This window comes from Oryctolagus cuniculus, chromosome X, assembly GCF_051225735.1.
Source record: "Oryctolagus cuniculus isolate XC-2025 breed Fujian yellow rabbit chromosome X, ASM5122573v1, whole genome shotgun sequence".
Lineage (NCBI taxonomy): Eukaryota > Metazoa > Chordata > Mammalia > Lagomorpha > Leporidae > Oryctolagus > Oryctolagus cuniculus.
In genome coordinates, this window is record NC_142888.1 from 60751117 (window position 1) to 60774817 (window position 23701).

The 23701-nt window shown below is 36.9% G+C and overlaps 1 pseudogene; it reads left to right on the forward strand.

Annotated features, from left to right (window-relative positions):
- Window positions 1-468: 468 nt before the first annotated feature.
- The window catches only part of LOC100356327 (transcription factor BTF3 homolog 4 pseudogene), a 30365-nt pseudogene continuing 7132 nt past the window's right edge, over window positions 469-23701 (forward strand).

Sequence of the window (23701 nt, forward strand, 5' to 3'; positions counted from 1 at the left end):
CGGGTGCAGGGCCCAAGGACTTGGGCCATCCTCCACTGCACTCCCTGGCCACAGCAGAGAGCTGGCCTGGAAGAGGGGCAACTGGGACTAGAATCCGGCGCCCCGACCAGGACCAGAACCTGGTGTGCCGGCGCCTCAGGCGGAGGATTAGCCTAGTGAGCCGCGGCGCCGGCCAGATTTCCAGTTTAAAGGTAGAAAAATACATATATTTGCCTTTTCTTACTGTGTATATATCAATAAAATGAAAATTTAGGAATAAAAAGATAAAAAGTGCTCATGGAAAAAGAGAATAAGAGAAGGAACATAATAACACGGGAAAAGTGAAAATGGAAAACAGTTGGTAAAGTGGTAATGGCTTAAGCGGAAAAGCAGAGGAAGGTACAACCTTAAGGTTATTGAGTGTAGAATTATCATTTGTCCAGCAAAATTTTCCATAACATCAGAGTTGGAAGCCCTGGAAGAGAGAAAATGAGGCAAAGAATAGCAAAGAGAAGAGTTGACAATCTCCAAGCCCACTCACGGGACGCCTGTAGTTCGTTGCTAAACCTGAGGCAGGAAGCTCAAGGTTTAATCTGTGGAGTAAGTGAACAGAAGAAGCTCAGAACCGTAAAGACCAGGAGCGAGCATTAGCCAGGAAACAAGGAGTAACTACAACTCGGAATTCAGAATAGCTTGGCAGCCTTAGGTTTTTTTCATTTTGCCTGGTTAATGGAGTAGAGGCCACCACAATCATTTTTCCCCTCACCCCCAAGCACACCCCAGGAAATCCAACAAACTCTTCTCCCAAAAAAAACATAGAAATAATCCTGTAGGAAAAAATAAATACACACACACACACACACACACACAGAGCTAATTTTTTCTCTCTTATAGCAGGAAATCAATAAATGATGTCTAAAGCTGATATATCAAGAAATAGCAGAATAAAGCACACTATATATACTTTATAAACTGGTCAAACTAAGCTATTATAGCAAATTCACACCAAAAATTCAGTGGCTCAGGAACAAGAAGTCTATTGATCTCTTAGATAGCAATCAAAGATGCCTATTTGAGGCCGGATGGCCACTCGGCTGCACCCAGCCACTCAGGCCTCCAGCTGAAGGCAGCTCTCTAAAGTGGTGTATGTGAACTTCTTGAGACTTTCCAGCTGTTGATATTCTGGTTATGCAGCCAGGGAAAGAAAATATGGAAGAGGCACTGTTTATTCCTAAGGCAGTAGCCCAGACGTGACATATATCGATTCTTCTCACATTCCATTAGACATAGCATAGTCATATGGCTACAGCAAACTACAAGCAAAGCTGAAAAGTGCAATATCTGATGAAGCAGCTATATACTCAGTTAAAGTCCGACATTCTAGGGGACAAATAGATTTTGATGGACAGCTGGTAGTCTCTGCCCCAAGAAAGTAAAAATTGATGGCATGAATAATGAAAAACAATGGACTTTCTATCTATATGTAGTTGCGTCGAGGAAGTAGCATGTAATGATTAACTCTGAAGTTCCTGTTCACTCAAACATGTACATATATTTTTCCTATAATTGGAATTGTCAAAATACATATCAAATATAGCTGACCAGTATTTATAATGACATTTTTTTTCAGAGCTCACAACAGGAACTTGGGTAAATACACACACACACACACAGATGAGTATATGTGCATGTTTATTTATATACACACATGCATGTATACATGTATAATTGTACACACTTGGATATATTATATATGCCCATTTGTATGTGTGTAAATGTATTTGTTTACAACTCCAACGTATGCTTTGTTTAGGTGTCATAAAAAAATGAATGGTAGAGTGAAAATAAGACACTGGATGTTAATAATAGTGGCCTTTGTGGTAGAATACAAAAAAAAATTTACATTTTACACAGTTCTATATATTCCAGGTACATAAAAACCTAGCTATCCCATTGTAGCTAAACTATGAAATTAGATTATAGAACCTTACATTTACATGATGCTTTGTTACACTTTAATTTCGATTTAGGTTTTTCATGCATTATCTGTACTCCGCAAAAACATGGGCTACACGTGGCAAGGATTACTAAAGTCATTTTCTGGGTCAGGAGTGGAGGTTTGGTAGGTTATACACTTTGCGCACTATCAAAGTGATTAAGGAGGCCAGATGCTCATTCAGATCTGATTAAATCCTAGGTCCATGTTTTGTTCTCCCCTATACTTTGCTGCCATTCTTAACTGCAACATGCCATCCCCATGAATAGTCCAACAGGAAGCGCCATCTACAACAGGACTGCCACATAGCAAAGAAAAACACAGTGCACTCAGTTAAATTTAAGTTTCACATAAATAATGATTTTTTTTGTACAGCTATGTCCCAAATAAGGCATAGGAATATTTCTCCTAAAATATTTATGATTATTTATTTGAAATTGAAATGGGAGACATACAATTTTTCTGGCAACTCAAGCTTATAACAATATGAATGATTTTATTCCTGATCATATATCTGTTTGCTGTCAAACAGAAGTAGCCAATTCTGAGTGGTATGTAGTTATGTGAGCATTTTAGATATTGTAGACAGGCAATCTAAAAAAGGAAAAACTGATCAAATTTTAGTATTCTTCCTCTCAATTCCATGCTTCAAGATTATGAAAAATGTTGATATTCACTGCATATCACTTATAAACACACCACTATGTTTAGATAGTACTAGTAATAAGTGAAACTTTCATTTGCCAGATTTATTTTTCAGCTACAACTTGGACCTATATATATGATTGCCTATATTGATCAAATTTGCTGAGCAACTGTTCAATTATTACTTTCATGTTTATTGTAGCTGAGCCATATGGAGTATGTTTCACAATAGTGATTTATTGTATAAATCTGAATCATTAAAAAGTAAAAACTCCCAATGTATTTCTCTTCAACAAATGATAATTAAACCATTGAATTTTTGTTTGATATCCAAGTTGTTAAAATTTTAATGCTTCACACTTCCATTAATGCTTATTTTTGCAGAAAACTGAATGTTCTGGCTTATATTCAGGATCAGAAATGATGTGTGGTAAGAAAACTACTGTTTATGAGCAAAGAGGTCAGCATTGTGTGGCAGTCTTTATTTCTGGCTTTGAAACAGCCAGACTTGACCTTCTATGGGGATATTGATGTCCTCTGACACCTGAGCATGCCATTCAGGAGGGCCTTCAGCTACTTGTCACTCAATAGTTCAACCTCTGGAAAATGTTTCTTGTCTGGTCAAGACCAGACAATTGGTCTTTGGACTAGGTCCTGACATTCATTGTCACTGAACCTACAATGATAATCAATTGTATTGATGCCTTTAGCCATGTTATACTTCCCCAATTTTAAAATTATTCTTTTAGATTATTACTATATGACTGTTGCATAATTGTCAGATATAGATATGAAAACAAACTGTTGAATTGTATTGTTCATTTAAAGCTTCTTTTGTTTGCTAGTTTTTATAGAGTGAAGATTTGTTAGTCAAAGGATTAGTGATGACCTAGGACTTAGAAGCTCAACTTCTATGTACTTTTTAGGTTTACTGAGCTATTTGAATAATTTTAAATGGAGATACCTACTATAGTGATCTTTTAAAACCCTCTTCTTAAAAAAAAAAAGAGAAAAACTACTATGAAACTGTAATCAGAGTGTAGGCACCACCTCTGAGCATCTAAAATATATTCTCAGAAGGCATTGTTGTATTTTTTGTTAGTCTCTGCTTCATACATGTAGTGCAGGCATCTATTGTCAGTGAACAGAAGAGAAGGACTATCTCCATTTGCCATTAAGATTCACTTCACAGAATTAGAAGCCTTGGAAAACTTGACATTCAATCTAGAAAAATTCAACAACACATACCAGGTTTTATATCAAACACTTTTGTTTCAATTTATCTTCCCTATGGAAAAAATGAAATAATGCATTTGTGACAAACTACTAGAAGTTATGAGAAATAAAAACTTTGCAAGATGAAAGTTTTGCAGTAACAGAAAGCTAACTCTGAACAACACTATTATACTGTGGAAAAAAATTAGGATGCTATTTTACCAAACATAGAGATGTTTTACTTTTTCTTAAGAATTCCTGTTAATCAGGGCATGTGTTTAGCACAGTGGCTAAGATGCCACTTGGCACACCTGCATCCCATATTGGAGTCTGGGTTCAAGTGTCAGCTCCACTTGCAACTCCAGCTTCCTGCTAATATGCATCCTGGGAGACAGCAGATAATGACTTGAGTGGTTGAGTCCCTGACACCGACATGGGAGACCCAGATGAGTTCCCTGTTCCTTGCTTCTGTCTGCTACAGACCAAGCCACGGCAGACATTTGGGGAGTGATCCAGCAGACTGGGGGAGAGCGCTCTTTTCTGCCTGTTGTGTGCGCTCGCTCGCTCACTCGCTGTCTCTTTGATAAAAACAAAATTTCTTTGAATTAAAAACAGCAGAAAAATACTGCAAACAAATTAGAGTGGAGAATATATTTTAATACATACATTTCACAAGTGATTCATATTTAAAATACATGATGAACTCCTAGAAATCAATAATGAGATGGTATATAATATAATTTACAAAAAAAGGAAGAGTTAAAGTCAAGAAATTCTCCAGGAGAAAAATGTCAAATGACCAGCAAATATACGAAAGGATGATGGACCTAAACAGGGAATTCAAAGTAGATCACAATGAGATACTATTACATAATCACCAGAAAGGCTAAAATGAAAATGACAGCTAATATCAAGTTTGAAGAGGATGCGAAGTACCTGAGCCACTCAAAATTCTGGCTTGAAGCATACAGTATCATAACTATTTGGAAGAACGCTTGGTAGGATCTACCAAAATTGAGGACATAGATACCCCATGATTCAGCAAATCTACTCCTAGGCTTAAACCCAATAGATGTGCATACACATGCATATTAGAAGTCATATATGAGAATTTTATATCAACTCCATTTATAATTGATAAGAAATGGAAATAAAGGACCATTGAAAAGAATGGATATATATGGGGCAAGTGTTTTGGCACAACAGTTACATTGCTGTTTGGGATGCCCATATCCCATATTGGAAAGTCTGGTTTGTGTTCTGGTTCCTCAGCTCCAGATTACAGCTTCTTGATAATGCAAACTCTGGGAGGCTGGAAAAGATGGTTAAAATCCTTGGGTCTGTGTCACCCACATGAGAGACCCATATGGATTTCTGAGCTCCTGGTTTTGACCTGGCCAAGCCCTGGCTGTTGGGGACATTTGAACTATGTGGAAAATCTGTATGTTTCTCTGTCTCTGTCTTACAAATTAAATGAAAATAAAAAAAATAAAAAATTTTAAAAGAACTGGATATATAAATGTCAGTATATCCATACAGTATAATAGAATAAAATAATATAAATAAATAAAGTGCTCCTAACTGCAACAACATGTATGGAAATCAATAACATAATTTTGAATAAAGAAGGTGGAAAGAAAATAGTACATACATCAGTTTTTTAAAGCCAAAATTTAGGGCCTGTTTTTTGTTGTGGGAGTTAAGGACACCACGTAGGATTCTAGTACCTCATATTGGAGTGTGTGAGTTCAAATCCCAGCTCCTGTTGATGCCAACTTCTTGATCATGCTCACTCTGGGAGGTGGTAGGTAGTTTGGGTCTCTGCCACCCCCATGGGAGTCCTGAGTTGAGTTCCTGGCTCCTGGCTTTGGCCTGGCCCAGACCTGGCTTTTGTGAGCATTTAGGGCTAAACTAGCAGATGGAAGATCTCTCTCACTCTTGCTCTCGCTCTCGCTTTCGCTCTATTTATATTTCTGTCTGTCTCTTTCAAAAGATTCTTGGAAAAATCCAGTGCTGTGATTGGAGCCACGATAGTTTTCACTTTTGTGCACATGTATGTTTGTTGGGAGTTGGGGATGCGCTTGCATGCAAGTCTGAGGGATGTAGTATGTTGATTTTCCTGATATCTTGGTGGTCTCTCTGAAGTGATCACTACATAAACATTCATGGACCTGTATGTTCATCATTCATATTTTTGTGAATGCATGTTACTCTTCAATAAAATTTAAATAGCAAGACATCTTTTCGGTAATGCTCAGAGTACACAAAAGACAGGCTAAGAAGACAGGAAAAGGAGAGGTAGAGGGTTCATTATAAGGTGGTGAACTTTCATATGAAGTTCCTGTAAACCTACGTTTGAACTATATTATAGCTGCTAGCAGGCTATTATTGAAATAGCCTGAAACTACCCATGAAACTCAAGCTATATTCACACCATGGCAACTTTTTAGTCAATTGCTCTTGTGTGGAACTGATCTGCTAAACTCAACATTTTGTGTTGCAGCAAAAAAAGGTGATGCAGAATTTTAACCCACATTTCTGCACATTTCCATCACATCAAGTTAGATAATAGATGTGAAATGATCCTGAGACCCAGGTGTTCTAGTATATGATTATGTTACGGGCTAGCAATCATAGAAATTACATCTGATAACCATATACAATTCATCTGTTTGGTAAGGTCTTTATGGAAATAAAAAGATTTCTATGCTCTGCTAAGATATATTCTCTGAAAAATTATTTATATGGGAACATGGCAGATGAGTCTTATCTCTATAACCATTTTATGTTGATTATGGTTTGCAAAGACCAGCAGAGATTTCTTTTCTTCTATTATATAAAAATATCCTCTGGCCTTGACAAAGAGTTCATCAAGAAGCAGGGAGCAGATGCTGTTAAACTTTCTAGCCCCAGAGAAAGACACTGTCCAGTGCCAGTATATAATTTTATTCCATTTGATGCATAATTAGTACTTTTATATTTCTTTCTACTTTATTTTGACAACTGAGAAGTTTAATGAGAGAAAACTGTTGAGGAACCCCACGCACTCAACCTCTCTTCACCCTTAAGACTGTAGACTTGAAATTAATTGGTGTGTAACACATGCTTTTACTTCATATATTTAAAAAGAATTTCAATTCTACTGATAGGCTGATAGGTAAGTCACATACAAGATAAGAAACATACTTATTTCTGAGACTAGTTAACTGGATTGGAAGAATGGGAACCATCTTGACCATATGGATCTATATGAAGATAAATATGATGAATGTCAGATACAGATACATATCATGTAAAATGCATCTTATGAAAAAAGTCCTAATGTATGTTTTCAAAAACTTCTGAAGACTATATGCATGGATTTTTAAATTTTTTTGCACTAAAATACACATCTTTTAATTATATTTTTCATGAGCTTTTAAAATTGCTGGGGCTGGCGCTGTGGCATAACGGGTAAAGCGACCGCCTGCAGTGCTGGCATCCCATTTGGGTGCTGGTTCGAGTACTGGCTGCTCCTCTTCCTATCCAGCTCTTTGCTATGGCCTGGGAAAGCAGTAGATGATGGTCCAACACCTTGGGCCCCTGCACCCATGTGGGAGACCTGGAAGAAGCTCCTAGCTCCTGGCTCCTGGCTCCGGATAAGCTCAGCTCTGGCCTTTACAGTCATTTGGGGAGTGAACCAGCAAAATGGGAAAACTCTATCTCTCTGCCTCTCCTTCTCTCTCTGTGTAATTCTTTCAATTAAATAAAATAGATCTTTTAAAAAATAATATTGCCTTCATACACACACATACTCATAATACTTCTCAATAGTTACTACAATTATTTCCTGTTTTTTTTCATTACAGAAGCAAATCTGTTTGTATTTGTTCAGCAGGGGTATTTTCATAGACAATTTTTCTGGAATTTAGAAATTCATACTATACTGATATACGTGTCACTTTGTAACAGATCATATAGCTAATATGCAAAGAATCACAGCACCCAATCCAACATTTATCAGACAAATTAAGATAAAATTAGATAGATCTACCAATGTTATAATTCTCATCTAAAATCATAGAAATTCAGGAATAAATAGGATACCAGAGCTCAATTTCTAGAAACTTATCCTGATTCTACAAGAACTGCATAGGCCACAGATCCTTCCGTTTCCCTAGTTGTACAACATTCACTGCTACTTCCTTGGGACTCTCACCACTGTTCAGACAGCTATAATTTTTAAAAGAAATTCTTTATGGGGCTGGCACTTGTGGTGCAGTAGGTTAATCCTCCGCCTGTGGCACCAACATTCCATATGGGCGCCAGTTCGAGTCCCGGCTGCTCCTCTTCCTATCCATCTCTCTGCTATGGCCTGGGAAAGCAGTGGAAGATGGCTCAAGTCCTTGGGCCCCTGCACCCGCATGGGAGACGCGGAGCAGGCTCCAGGCTTCCGATCGGCGCAGCTTTGTCTGTTGTGGCCATTTGGGGAGTGAACCAGCGTATGGAAGATCTTTCTCCCTGTCTCTCCCTTTCACTATCTGTAACTCTACCTCTCAAATAAATAAATGAACTCAAAAAAAGAGAGATTCTTTTCATGTTGCAGGCGAGAATGTTAGATGATTTCCCAATATTAATTTTTGTCTGCTTCCTTACTAACATACCACCTAAATCAGGGAATAGGGCAAAAGGAAGATACAGGACCTGACTGGGGGGAAGAAAAAAGCTTCCTATGGTGGATTGGCAACTTCCAAAAGGTTGTAGCCTCCCCACCAGATGTGCTCAGCAGCTGCATTGGAGGTAAGTGAGAGGACCCCAGTGAATTGCTTGTTGAGCTATCACCCTAGGATCAGGATGCTGGCTGCTTTGCCTCTCCCTGAGATGTCATGGAGTACACACTTAACCCCACGCTCCTCCCCAGTCTTACCAGTGCCCCCTTCCAGCGTGGAGGGCAATGGTAGAACAGGGCCCTTCCCCCACCAATGCATCCCTGATACCACCTGTGACACAGAAACAGTACTAATGGGGCAGAAGCATGAAGAAAAAGGCTGAGAAACTATTCTGGGAAGTCAGGGAGGAGGAAAGCAGTGTGATCACTGCGGGACAATTTTACAAGCTGGGAACGTGTACTCTATTATCTCACTAGACTTCACTTACAAAAACATTCATTGGAAAATAAAAATATTATGAATTTTGAGCTAGCAAACAAGGGGCACTAAAGCTCTCGCATAGAGTCTGTCTGAGTTCATGGCCATCGGTAAACAGCCTACTTGCATGCCCATGAGGAATCACATATTGCCCTAAATCAGGGCAGGGGAACTTCTGTTCCTGCCAAGGCAACCACAGGTAGGACTCAAAATTCAATAAATCAGGGGCCGGCATTTTGTCATAGTGGGTAAAGCTGCCACCTTCAATGCCGGCATCCCATATGGCTGATAGTTTGTGTCCCAGCTGCTCCACTTCTGCTCCATCTCCCTGCTAATGGCCTGCAAAAGCAGTGGAAGATGACCCAAGAGCTTGGGCCTCTGACACTCATGTGGGAGCTCCTTGCTCCTGGCTTCAGCCTGGCCCAACCTGGGCAGTTGCAGCCATTTGGGGGGAGTGAACAAGAGATTAGATGATCTCTATCTCTCTCTGTAACTCAAATAAATAATTAATTAATAGGAATTCAGTAAATCTATAGCAGGTTAATTTTTAAGTTGATAAGCCTGTGATTGATATTATAAATATCCAAATGGCCCTTGGCAGAAAAAAGGTTCTCCACTCCACCCTAAGTTGATGGATGAAACCAATGTGCTAAGTATGTTGGAGCAGGAAGAAACTGGGGCCCAGACTATTTCATGAAATCTCCATATTAGCTCTGAGCTGCTGGTTTCCAAATGTCTTCTACAAAAAGAATAACTTCCACCTTGATTTTAAAGCCACTAGACATCTATTTTGGTCTTGGTTAACAACCACTAAGTGCAGCTCCTAATTAACACATACTATAATTAAATTTACTCACTGTCCCTTCCATATTTTGATCCTTGCTATATTGTGTGGGATAACAAAGAAACAGCTGCATGACTTATAAAGCTTGTTTTACAAGGCCATCCCATTTCTGAACATGTCTTTAGGAACTGCTACTGATTTTATATTTCTATTAACATAACTTTTCATCATTTCTACCACATATTTCTCGCTTTTTTTCATTTTTCTTTACTCACTCAACATTGAACTAAATCTCAGGCTATGTCTGGGCGTATCAGAAGAGCATAAGTAGCTCACTAGAGTAAAGAAAAGGGAGACTCTACCTCTCACCACATACAAAAATCAACTCAAGATGGATCAAGGACTTAAATTTAAGAGCTGAGATTATGAGTATTCTGGAAGAAAATGTAAGGGAGATACTCCAAGACATTGGTATAGGTGATGACTTCTTGGATAAGATCCCCAAAGTACAGGCAACAAAAGCAAAACTAGACAAATAGGTTTATATCAAACTCAGAAGCTTCTGCACAGCCAAGGAAACAATCCAGCTGAAGAGACATCCAGCCGAATGGGAAAAAATATTTGCAAGCTACATATCTGACAAAGGATTAATATCCAGCATATATCAACAACTCAAAAAAACTCAGTAACAACCAATCCAATTAAGAAATGCGCAAAAAACCTCAATAGACAGTTTCCATAAGAAATAGAATGGCCCACAAAGATATAAAAAAATTCTCAACATCACTAGAAATACAAATCAAAATCACATGGAGATACCATCTCACTCCTGTCAGAATGGCTATTATCCAAAAGACAAAGAACCATAAATGTTAGAGAAGATGTGGAGAAAGGGAAACACTTTTACATTGTTGGTGGGAATGTAAATTAGTATAACCATTGTGGAATGTACGGAGACTTCTTGAAACACTAGAAATAGACTTGCCATATGATTCAGCAATCCCATTTCTGGGTATATACCCAAAAGACATGAACACACTGTATCAAAGAGATGCCTGCATCACCATGTTTATAGAAGCACTGTTCACATAGGCAAAATGTGGAACCAATCAAGGTGACCATCATTAGCTGATTGGGTAAAGAAAATGTGATATATATTCATATATCTACATGTAATGGAATGTTATTCAGCTATTAAAAAAGAAAGATTCTACTATCTGCATCAAAATGGGAGGACATCATGATAAGTCAAATAAGCCAGACACAGAAAGGTAAATACTGCATATACTCCCTTGTAATATATATGAAAAAATACAAAAACAAAAAAGAAATAAATATGTATATCAGTATTGATGCAATAGACTTTTGTCAAAATTTCATATCCGTGTCAAATCAATGTTTAAGAATGAAATGCTATCTGTGATTATTTTAAAATTTATTGTATACAAGTGAAATGGTCATAATTTCATCAAATTATTGTTTATATCTCATGCTTATATTCCTGCAAAACTACAGTCTTTTTTACTTTTTACTATTGAGCTCTTTATGTAGTGGACGTGCAAAAATTAAAAAAGAAGTAGGAGAGAGGGAAGTATCATTGCATTCTTAAAATGTATCTATGAACCACATTAAATCTGTTGTCTTTATATAATTAAAGATAAATTATTTAGAAAGTAAGAAAGGGGGGAGGGAGGAAGAAAGGAAGGAAGGAAGTATTACTATATTCTTAGAATTGTATCTATGAACTACATTGAATCTTTTTCTTGTATTAATATCAATAATTTGAGAATTGATGAGAGTTACGTTGTAGTAATTATCATATATTTGCTGTGACCTTGGGAATCAAATGTATTAAATAAATTCCTTAAAAAAGGATGACCATTATTTTACAAAATGCCAACTCTAAATAATTCAAATGTTTTTAACCATCCTCCACTTCTGATTTTGTAGTATATTGGGTTGATATTTGGTATGTGCAACCCCTGTTAAATATAAATATAAGAGTGGGAATAAGAGAGGGAGGAGATGTACAGTTTGGCACATGCTCAATCGGACTTGCCCAAATGGTGGAGTTAGAAATGTGCCAGGGGCCTCAGAATCAGCCCTAAAGGCACTCAGATCTGGCTGAAAAGCCCATGAGAGTATTTCAGGCATGGAAAGCCAAGACACTCTGGCAAAAAGATCTCTGTGAGTGAGATCCCAGTGGAAAGAACAGGTCTTCAAAGAGGGAGGTGCCTTTCTCTGAAGGGAGGAGAGAACCTCCACTTTGACTATGACCTTGTCTAAACAAGATAAGAGTCGGAGAACTCAAGGGGCTTCCATAGCCTTGGAAACTCATGACTGGTGCATAGGGAGATTACTGATGCCATAAACAGGAGTGTCAATTGGTAAAGTCAACAACAGGAGTCACTGTGCACTTACTCCTCATGTAGGATCTCTGTCCTTAACGTGCTGTACACTGAGGCTTAATGCTATAACGAGTACTCAAACAGTATATTTCACTTTGTGTTTCTATGGGGGTGCAAACGACTGAAATCTTTACTTAATGTACACTAAACTGATCTTCTGTAAAAAAAAAAAAAAAGAAAAAAGAAAGAAAGAAATTATCAATTCCCAACTTGACTCTCACTGGGATTAAACATGACAATAGGTCAGATCTGATTTCATCATCATTTAAAAAAATCATCTATTATTTTTCACTTTATGTTTCTGTGTGGGAACAAACTGTTGAAATACTTACTTAAGGTATACTAAGCTGATCTTCTGTATATTAAGATAATCGAAAATGAATCTTGATGTGAATGGAAGGGGAGAGGGAGTGGGAAAGGGGAGGGTTGTGGGTGGGAGGGACGGTATGGGGGGGGAAGCCATTGTTTCACATGAGTCATACTTTGGAAATTTATATTCATTAAATAAAAGATAAAAAAAATAAAAAATAAAATTAAAAAAAAAAAAAAAGAAATGTGCCAGGGGATTCCAATACAATCCCATCAAGGTGGCATGTACCAATGCCATTTCACTAGTCCAAGTGATCAATTTCCGTTCACAATTGATCACACAGATAGGTCTAAGAGTCAAAGGGATCACACAAACAAAACTAATGTCTGCTAATACTAACTGATAGAATAAAAAAGGGAGAGAATGATCCAACATGGGAAGCGGGATACACAGCACTCATAGAATGGCAGATGTCCTAAACAGCACTCTGGCCTCAGAATCAGCCCTTAAGGCATGCGGATCCAGCTGAAGAGCCCATGAGAGTATTTTAGGCATGGAAAGCCAAGACACTCCGGAAAAAAAAAAAAAAAAAAAAAAAAACTAAATGAAAGATCTCTGCAAGTGAGATCCCACTGGAAAGAATGGGCCATCAAAGAAGGAGGTACCTTTCTCTGAAGGGAGGAGAGAACTTCCACTTTGACTATGACCTTGTCTGAATAAGATCAAAGTCGGTGAACTCTAAAGGCTTCCATAGCCTTGGCAACTCATGACTAGAGCCTAGGGAGATTACTGACACCATAAACAAGAGTGTCAATTTGTTAAGTCAACAACAGGAGTCACTGTGTACTTACTCCGCATGTGGGATCTCTGTCCTTAATGTGTTGTGCAATGTGAATTAATGCTATAACTAGTACTGAAACAGTATTTTACACTTTATGTTCTGTGTGGGTGAAAACTGATGAAATCTTTACTTAATATATACTAAATTGATCTTCTGTATATAAAGAGAATTGAAAATTAATCTTGATGTGAATGGAATGGGAGAGGGAGCAGGAGGTTGGAGGGGTGTGAGTGGGAGGGAAGTTATGAGGGGGGGAAGCCATTGTAATCCATAAACTGTACTTTGGAAATTTATATTTACTAAATAAAAGTTAAAAAAATTTCATCTTAAGTTGCTCTCATTCTTTTTATTTTATTTATAATCTTTGATTCTTCCATTAGATCTTTAAATCAACATCACAATATTTAAAATATTACATGGCTAATTTAATTTTTAATTCATATTTTTGACATTTTACACAATGAATATATTATTTTTGTTATAAACAGTTGATTAAAGGCTAATGGTCCGATATTGCTCTCGGGAATTCAGTCTTCCAGTTCTTCTATTCTGTTCTTTAAATTTGAGGACTCATTTTCTGGATACTCCTGTTTATCCTTGGGTATCTCAAAACTAAAAGGAAATCTGCATCCCAATACCAGTTTCACTATCTACATGCACAAATCATCAAATCATGGTGTGTGAAGCCTGGGAAATTAGAGATTTTTTTTTTTTCAGTTATTTGTTTGAGAGGCAGAGAGAGAGAGAGAGAGAGAGAGAGGAACAGATAGAGCAAGAGAGCATTCATTGACTGGTTCGCTCTTCAGATGGCCACAACAGCTGTGTCTGGGCCAAGACCAGAAGCCAGAAATGCAATCCAACTTTTCCACATGTGTGACAGGAAAACAATTAGCTCTGACTCCCAGGGTCTTTATTGTATTTTATTTTATTTTTTTAAAGATTTATTTATTTACTTGAAAGTCAGATTTACACAGAGAGAGGAGAGGCAGAGAGAGAGAGAGAGAGAGGGGTCTTCCATCCAGTGGTTCATTCCCTAATTGGCCACAATGGCTGGAGCTGCGAAGATCTGAAGCCAGGAGCCAGGAGCTTCTTCCAGGTTTCCCACGTGGGTGCAGGGGCCCAAGGACTTGGGCCATCTTCTACTGCTTTCCCAGGCCATAGCAGAGAGCTGGATCGGAAGAGGAGCAGCTGGGTCTCAAACTGGCGCCCATATGGGATGCCCGGCGCTTCAGGTCAGGGCGTTAACCCACTGCGCCACAGTGCTGGCCCCTCCCAGGGTCTTTATTAGCAGAAAGCTGCAGTCCGGAGCTAGAGCTGGGAATTGAACCCAAGTACTTCATTGTGAGATGTGGGTGTTTTCACTACCATCCTGCAAGGCTAAATGTCTGTTCTGATGTGAGGGATTTGTGAGAAGGTCAGTGGACTAATCACAGTTTAGGTAAAATGAACCCTGAAACATTTTGCATAGTGATAGATTTTTTTCACCAACTCCTAACTGAAAACATTATCCTATGATCTTCATACTAAAGCCACAAAAATTATATAGTCTATTAGTTGACTTTGCCCATTGAATGCCATTTTACTGCTGACTTACAAAATCAAGGTCAATATTCAGTTCTAATATCTCAACTTTTTATGGAAATGGTGCAGTAATTTGAAATAGTTAAATGGTGTATTCAAACAAAGCTATATACTTTAATCCCTTGATTAGCAAAAGTATTAAAACAGTGGTCTTTTATGTGTCCCATGTGAACCCAAACCTGAGGTATAATAACTGGAGTCTGATCTTCTTTGGTGCTTCCAGATGGTGCAATTCTATCAAATTTTTTCTAATTATTTTACAAATCTCAGTTATTATATTAATATCCATTTGCTCAATTCAGACCAAAACACAGTGATGAGATTTTATTTATATTTACGTAGCAATAAAAATATGTGATTTAAGTGTTGTCAACTAAATACAAAAGTACTTGTCCCAAGACAAATACTGTCTAAGAATAAAGGAAAATTTCTATTCAAATAATAAAATCCTAGCTCAGAAAATCATGCAATGGGGCCAGTGTTGGGGCACAGCTATGCTGGCGTACCACATCAGAGTGCCGGTGATCTGTTTCTTTGTGATACAGCTCCCTGCTAATGTGGCTGGGAAAGCCTCAGATTATGGCCTAGGTGCCTGGTGCACTGCTGTCCACATGTGAAAGTGGGATGGAATTCCAGGCTCCTGGCTTTGGCCTGGCCCAGCCCTGGCCCTCGTGGCCATCTGCGGAGTGAACCAGTGGATGGAAGAGCTGTTTTTCTGTCTCTCTTCCTCTCTCTATAATTCTGACTTTCAAACAAAAATAAAATAAATCAAAATTTTTTTAAAAATAAAATCATGTAATGAGTTTGCCTCATTGCACTAATTTTAGAGGATTAAAGAAAGAACATGAATGGACATAATCTATATATGATTCTTCCACATCAGGCCATGGATACCGAAGATTGTGAATGTTCTGTGTAATGTGTGAAATGAAAAATTGAATGAATTATTCAAAAAAGGGCAACTTCTCAAAGCAAACTTTGGTTTACAAATATCATTTGCCATTCAACAAATATTCTCAAGTGCCTAATGTATGAAAGGTCCCAAGGAAGTTACAGAGAGATACGAATATTCAACCCTGGTTTTCAGAAAGGGTGGAAGGACACATGTAAACAAAGACCTTATTAAGAAATTCACCGTTCTTCTGTGCAAAGGGAAAGAGGAAGTGCAACAGCTGAACATTACTGGGGAGAGAGAAGTCAGCTTTACATATCCTTTAGTGTGAAATGGATAAGACCTATTTGAAACACAATTGAACTAGTTAATCAAATACAAACACGAGCACACACATATCAGTCTTATCATTGATTTTTGGCTTCTCCTCACCTTAAACTCACCCAGCATACTGACTCACTTCTCTTCCTTTCCTTTCTTGTGTGTTCACTAACTCCTATCATATATTGTGTTGAGCAAATCCCACCAAATTAGCCTGTTTATTACAGGAGTAAGAAATTCAAATAATAAAAAAAAATCACTTACAGAGAACGCAGACAATTTTTTTAGTAATTTTTTCAGGGCATCCTCACTTTCTTCTCCATGTTTTTTACGCACGTGTGTGTGTGTTATGTATTCATATGTGTGCATTCATGTTCATACTTCTATCTGTTATCGTTAGGGCATGATAAAAAAATCACACTTCATTTATGAATCACTGAATCCAAGGATGAAAGAAGGTATAAAACTCTTAGTGAAACTCTTCGAGTTATGTTGAAAAAGCCACAGCCAAGAGAGTTTAAAGTGATTTATCAGAGACCATACTATAAGGGCAAGCTCAAAACCAGATGGACTCTTCCTTCTTGTTTAACATTCCGGTACAATTGTCCCTACCATGGCACATGTGAAGTAAATTTTACTTTAAACTTTGATCTTTCATTGGCCACTACATTAATGGCTGTTAAATATCGAAATTGGTTACTGGTAGACCTTTTACAAGGCATCTCTTTTTTATGGGGGTGATTAATTACTTTTTCCTGCAGGTAGATAAGCCCAGATTAAATTGCAAAGCCATTTTGACTCTCCACATCTAATAGTTCCCCTTTGTTACTATCATCAAAGAGAAGAAATAACTACATGATTAAAAAAATTGTCTTCTAATTTTTCTTCCTTCAGCAGGTAACTATTTTCCTTGATATGACCCATAACATATTTAAATTTTATAACTGATTAAATTGATTTTTAAAATTTATTTCTAAATAGCTTTCACTGCCTCAAAAAGCTTAGAATTGCATCCCTATTTACAAAAGGATAATACTTTCAGTTGTACTATGATCTAAGTTCATTTATTTTCCTTCAAGAAACACCACAGAAAATTATGAAAATGATAATCTATTAGTCTATGTGTTTATGTATGTTGCAGGGGAGGGGGAAGCTAGTTTACCTAAGCAAGTTACCCAAGTCAGAAGAGAAAATACTTAAATTAAAAATTTAGTTGTCAAAAAAAATTGGACCAAAGCATTTACATATTTCTTTTGTGAGACTCGATTCAAATGTTAAAACACACAGACACACAAACCTGGAAAGATGACACTTCAAATCTGTAAGTTTATTCATGGAAGTCTGTAATATTCTATTTGGAATCCATATTGGCTTGCTATTTCTACCACAGAAGTTTATCCTGCCTGCTTGGGAGAATTTTTTGTTTGTGTCTGATTATGTGGCCAAAGTGCAACTTGTTTTTTTACTGGTTATGAAGAAAAACAGCCATTGAAAATAAGACCTGTATTTTATTTTATTTTTTTAGAAACAAAATGGCTAAAATTAATGTAAGTTGTAGTTGACTTAAAAATATAGCTATAATTTTCAAAGGATTGTAGTGATTGTTCTTCAGATTCCTATATACTTTTTGATTTATTGTTGGTTAAATATGTATGAGATAGTCAAATACATTTGATCTCACACTTTAAATTTTATAAAACTATATATTATTTCAGTTTGAGAATTTTATTTCCCTAATTGCCATTTAAGACATAGTTTAAATAAGGACTGATTTTGTTTGCTAAGGAGTATTAAATAGCAAGTACCTTGAAGAGAAGATATAGAGTACTTATCACTTTATTAAATGTCTGTAAATATAAAATGAAAAAGCAAGATAGGAAATTTTGATCCTGTATATAAATGAAAAACATAAAGATTATACCCAAATATTTTGAGAATCTCCAAAATGTTAAGAGAATCTCTTAAATGTTAAAAAACATTTAATCAACTATGAATATTAAGTGATAATGAGTGCAAACAGTTTTTTGTGAATAATAACACATTTGAAATCATGGATAATATTTTTCAGTGAAGGATCTTTTTAAAAATATATGCTTGTGAGTTTTGTTTTAAAGGAAAAATGATACATGGAGTTTTAAAATTGATGTATAATTCCTAAAATATCAAGCCACAAAGCCATTCTCATTGGAGAGAAGAAATCCGTCACAGTAGCTTAAACACATAAAATCTCAGCAAAAGTAATTTGAAAAAATAAAAAGACAACCTTTTTTGCTACAACAGAGAAGTCAGTAGAGCCATCATTTGTTAAATTGAGTATTCTCATTAACTTTCTAAGCACAGTGTTATAAAAGATTAGAAAAGACTGACAGATTGCAGTTCCTCAACCATTTTTCTTCAACCCTATGACAACAAAAGTAGAAATGAAATACAGGAAAAATTCATGCATGAAAAAATCCAGTCCCCTATGCAATTTAAGTGCCATTTATTTATAACTGTTTAAAGCGTTTGGTTGATACCCATATTAATTAATATGTATGTTAAAATCAGTGAATTGCCTCCATCATATATTTTAATAGGTAAACTTATTATTAATTTACAATAAGGGCTAATAGGCCAGATAAATAGCTAAATCTGAGTTACTAAAGAAATGATAACATTTTCATTAACCTTAAAGTTGATTGTATTTTAACTGTTTTGTATTTTTCGTAAGCATAACTATTTCTGGGGGCTGGCATTGTTGCCTAACAGGTTAAGCTTCTGCCTCTGATGCTGGCATCCCACATGGGCCCTCGTTTGAGTCCCAGCTGCTTCACTTCTGATCCAGTTCCCTGCTGGTGTGCCTGGGAAAGCAGCAGAGGGTGATACAACTCCTTGAACCCCTGCATCCATATGGGAGACCTGGATGAAGCTTCTGGCTCCTGGAGTTGGCCTTGCCTGGCCCTTGACATTGTGGCTATCTGAGGAGTGAACCAGTGGATTAAAGATTTTTTCTCTCTGTATCTCCCTCCCTCTCTCTGCAACTCTGCCTTTCAAACAAATTTTAAAAAAAGGAGTATTCCTATTGATCTGAAAAAAAAAATAGGGTTGGGAAATCAAAGGTGGTGGGTATTTTTCAGGTCAATTACACCTACACTTACCAATTTAAATATTCATTAAAATTAAAGGATATCAGCAACACCAATAATTTAACATTTTATAGATGTAATCTGTAACACCAAACAATTCTGGAATGAAAAAAAGGTTTATTTTATGACCTGAACATTGTCTGTTTTTCTAGAAAGTTCTTTTCAGATATTTCAATCTGGTACATCATTCTTATAGTATGTACTTCATTTCTTCAGTTACTGAAAATAACCATTTCTAGTATAATCAAAAATTTGGCTCACTACAGAAGATAGCATTATTCTTCCCTAGAAATACATATATGAAGATAACCAGATTTAATAATAATGCATCTCAACAATATAAGTTTTAAAATTTAGTTTTCTAACTTATTATGAAGTAAATTTGTTTTTTTTTTTCCCATGGATTTGGGTAAGCATCACTATAGTCTGAATAAAGTTCCATCATTCCCCCCAAAAAACTGTGTAATTTCTTTTAAAATACATATGTATTAGAAAGGTGGGGGGAGAGAGAAAGAGAGAGAGAGAGAGAGAAAGAGAGAGAGAAAGAGAGAAAGAGAGAGAGAGAAGGAGAAGGAGAAGAAGAGACCTCCCATCTGCTGGTTTACTCTCCAAATGCTTGTAATAGCCAGGACTAGGCAAAGCCAAAGCCAGGAGCCTAGAACTCACTTCAGGTCTTCCACATGGGTGATAGCAACCCAAGTACTTTAGCTATCACCATTGCCTCCTGGGGTGTGCATCATCAGTAAACTGGAATCAGAAGCAGAGATGGGACTCAAACCCAGGGACTCCCTTATGAGCTGTGGGTGTCTTAACTGCTGCCCCAAATGCCAACCCATAGCTGTTCTATTTTACATTCCTATAAGCAATATATGAGTGATCCAGTTCTCTGCATCCCCTCATCAGTTGATATCCTTACATTTTTTAAATATTTAGATGTTCTTATAAATATATATCATTATTTTAATTTCCATCTCCCTAATGAAAAACAATGTTGGGCATTTTTATATGCTTATTTGCCATTGATACATAATGTTTATCTATGTGTGTGTGTGTGTAAAGTTTCTACTCATACCTTTTTCCATTTTTTATTGGGTTGTTTACTTCCTGTTGAGTTTTGAGAATTCTAATTTCTGAGTATATTGCCAGACAGATACATTGCAAAATCTTTCTAACACTTTGTGACTTCCCTTCTCATTTTTTTTTTTTTTTTTTTTTTTTTTTTTTACAGGCAGAGTGGACAGTGAGAGAGACAGAGAGAAAGGTCTTCCTTTACTGTTGGTTCACCCTCCAATGGCCGCTGCGGCCAGCGCACTGCGCTGATCCGAAGCCAGGAGCCAGCCACCTGGGCGATCCTCCACTGCATTCCCGGGCCACAGCAGAGAGCTGGCCTGGAAGAGGGGCAACTGGGACAGAATCCGGCGCCCCGACCGGGACTAGAACCCGGTGTGCCAGTGCTGCAGGCGGAGGATTAGCCTATTGAGCCGCAGCGCCGGCCACTTTCTCATTCTTTCAAAGGTGCTTTTTACAGGACAACAGGTTTTAATTTTGATGAACCTAGGTTTTCTATTTTTTCTATCAAGTATTAGGTATTTATTAACAAGTTTAAGAGCTCTTTTAGCTGACTACCAATCACAATGATTTTTCTCTTAAGAAGAAAAGTTTAGGAGAAAATTAATAAAGACTGATTTTTTAAAAATTATTTATTTATTTATTTATTTGAAAGTCACAGTTACAGAGAGAGAGAGAGAGAGGTCATCTGTCTTCTGGTTCACTTCACAAATAGCTGCAACGGCCAGGGCTGTGCCAGGCTGAAGCCAGGAGCCAGGAGCTTCATCTGGGTCTCTACATAGGTACCACTGCTTTCCCAGGCCATATCAGAAAGCTTTGGCTGGCCCCGTAATATGACTCTTATTTAACACTCCTTAAAGAGCTGGCACTGTGGCATAATGGGAGACCTGGAAGAAGCTCCTGGCTTGTGGCTTCGGATCTGCCGACTGGAGAGTGAACCAGCAAATGGAAGATAGCTTTCCCTCTCTGTCTCTCCTCTCTCTGTGTAACTCTGACTTTCAAGTAAATAAATCTTAAAAAAATAAATAAAAAGTTGGATTGGAGTGATGATTGAATATCCCAGTCTTGTTCCTGATGTTAGAGGTATATCTTTTTGAGTATTGACCCCTATATGATCACGTAATACCCATTGTATCCTTGATAACTTTACTGACTCTCAAGTCTGCTTTGTCTAAAATTAACATAGCTACTTCTGTTTTCCTTTGGCTAGTGTAGAAAGCTTTATCTTTCTCCATCCTTTTGCTTTTAATTTGTGAGGGTGCTTCAAGAAAATAAGCGTTCAGGTTTTCAGTGCAAAAAATTTTTGAAATCTACACATGTAAGAGGCCCTTTAAATAGTTCCTGGACATGCATATTATGATTGTATTTTCATGAATTTTTGTAGTATCATCATATACATGTCTATATATAAAATGGGTATCCTCTAGGCAATACATAGTTGGATGTGTGTTTTTTTTTTACCTTGACAAACTCTGTCTTTTAATTAATTGGTACATTTAGATCATTGAAATTTAAAGTCATCATTGATAGAACTGGATTAATATTTATTGTTTCTTATTGGTGGCCTTTGTTCCTGTTTTTTGTTGCCCATGCTTTTCCTGATTTTTGTTTTTTAAGTTTTTTAAAATTTCTGATTGGCAAATAATAATTATAAATATATATGAAGTATGATGTGCTATTTTGAGATATACATGCCTGCACATGTGCACGCGTACACACACACATAACACACAACACACAAAGTAGAATGGTAAAATGAAGAAAGTTAAAATAGCCATGCCTTATATAATTTTTGATGATGCAAAAAATCTACAACTTACTCTTTGGCAGTTTGATAGATGTAGTATTAGTAACTATAGTCAGCATACTTAACAACAGATCTCAAATCTTACTGCATCTGTCCAATAAAAGATTTGAGCCCTTTGACCAACATCCTCCAATTCCTTGCCCATTCTTCTTCTACCCTGGGGTAACTGGCATTCTATAATCTGATAGTTTGACATCTTTAGATTCTTTCTATAAATGAGTATTTGTACAATACAGTATTTGTCTTTGTGCCTGGAGTATTTCACTTTGTATAATATCCTCCAGGTTCATCCATGTTGTGGCAAATGATAGAATTTTCTCCTTTTAAAAAAACTTACATATTTTACTGTGTACATGTATCACTTTTTCTTTATCCATTCATCCTTTGATGGACTCTTAAGTTGATTCCATATCTTGGCCATTGCAAATAGTACTGCAATGGACATCAGAGTGCAGATAACTTTTTGACAAACAGAATTCAAATCACTTGTATATATACCCAGAAGTTAGATTTTTGGATCACAAGGTAATTCTATTTTTAGTTTTTTGAGAAAACTTCATACTGTCTTCCATAATATACTATACTAATTTATATATCCACCAACATTGTATAAGTGACAATTTTAATCTATGTTCTCACTGACATTTATTTTTTATTATTTTGATAATATCCTTTCTAACAGGTATGAAGTAGTATCTCAATGTGGTTTAATTTACTAGTGATTAATGATTCTGAATATTTTTTCATGAAACCATTGGACATCCATATGTCTTCTATTGAGAAATACCTACTCAAGCCCTTCGCTCATTTTCAGTTGAGTTATTTTTCTTGCTATTGAGTTATTTGTGTCTCTTCTTCACATATTTTATATACTGACCCCTTATCAAATGTATGATTTGCAATTATTTCCTTTTACTCTATGCATTGCCACTTTTTTAAAAAAAGATTATATTTATTTATTTGACAGGAAGAATTACAGACAGTGAGAGAGAGAGACAGAGAGAAAGGTCTTCCTTCCATTGGTTCACTCCTCAAATGGCCACTATGGCTGGCGCTGCGCCGATCCGAAGCCAGGAGCCAGGTGCGTCTCCTGGTCTCCCATGGGGTGCAGGGCCCAAGCACTTGGGCCATCCTCCACTGCCTTCCTGGGCCACAGCAGAGAGCTGGACTAGAAGAGGAGCAACCGGGACTAGAACTCGGCGCCCATATGGGATGCCAACACCGCAGGTGGAGGATTAACCAAGTGAGCCACAGCGCTGGCCCCAACATTGCATTGCCTCTTTATTAATTGTTTTCTTTACTATACAGAAGCTTTGTAGTTTTGCTTTGATGCCTGTTCTTTTTGGGGTCATATAAAAAAAAACCACCCCATATATCAATATTGTAGATATTTTCACCTTAGTTTTATTCTAGTAGTTTCTAGTTTGAGTTTTTTACATTTAAGGAATTAATATATTTTAATTTTATTTTTCTACATGCTATGAGATAAGGATCAAATTTCATTCTTTAGCATACTGATATCTAGTTAGCCCAACATCATTTACTAAAAACTGTATTTTCCCTGTCATGTGTTCTTGATACCATAGCCCAAAACTGATTGTCA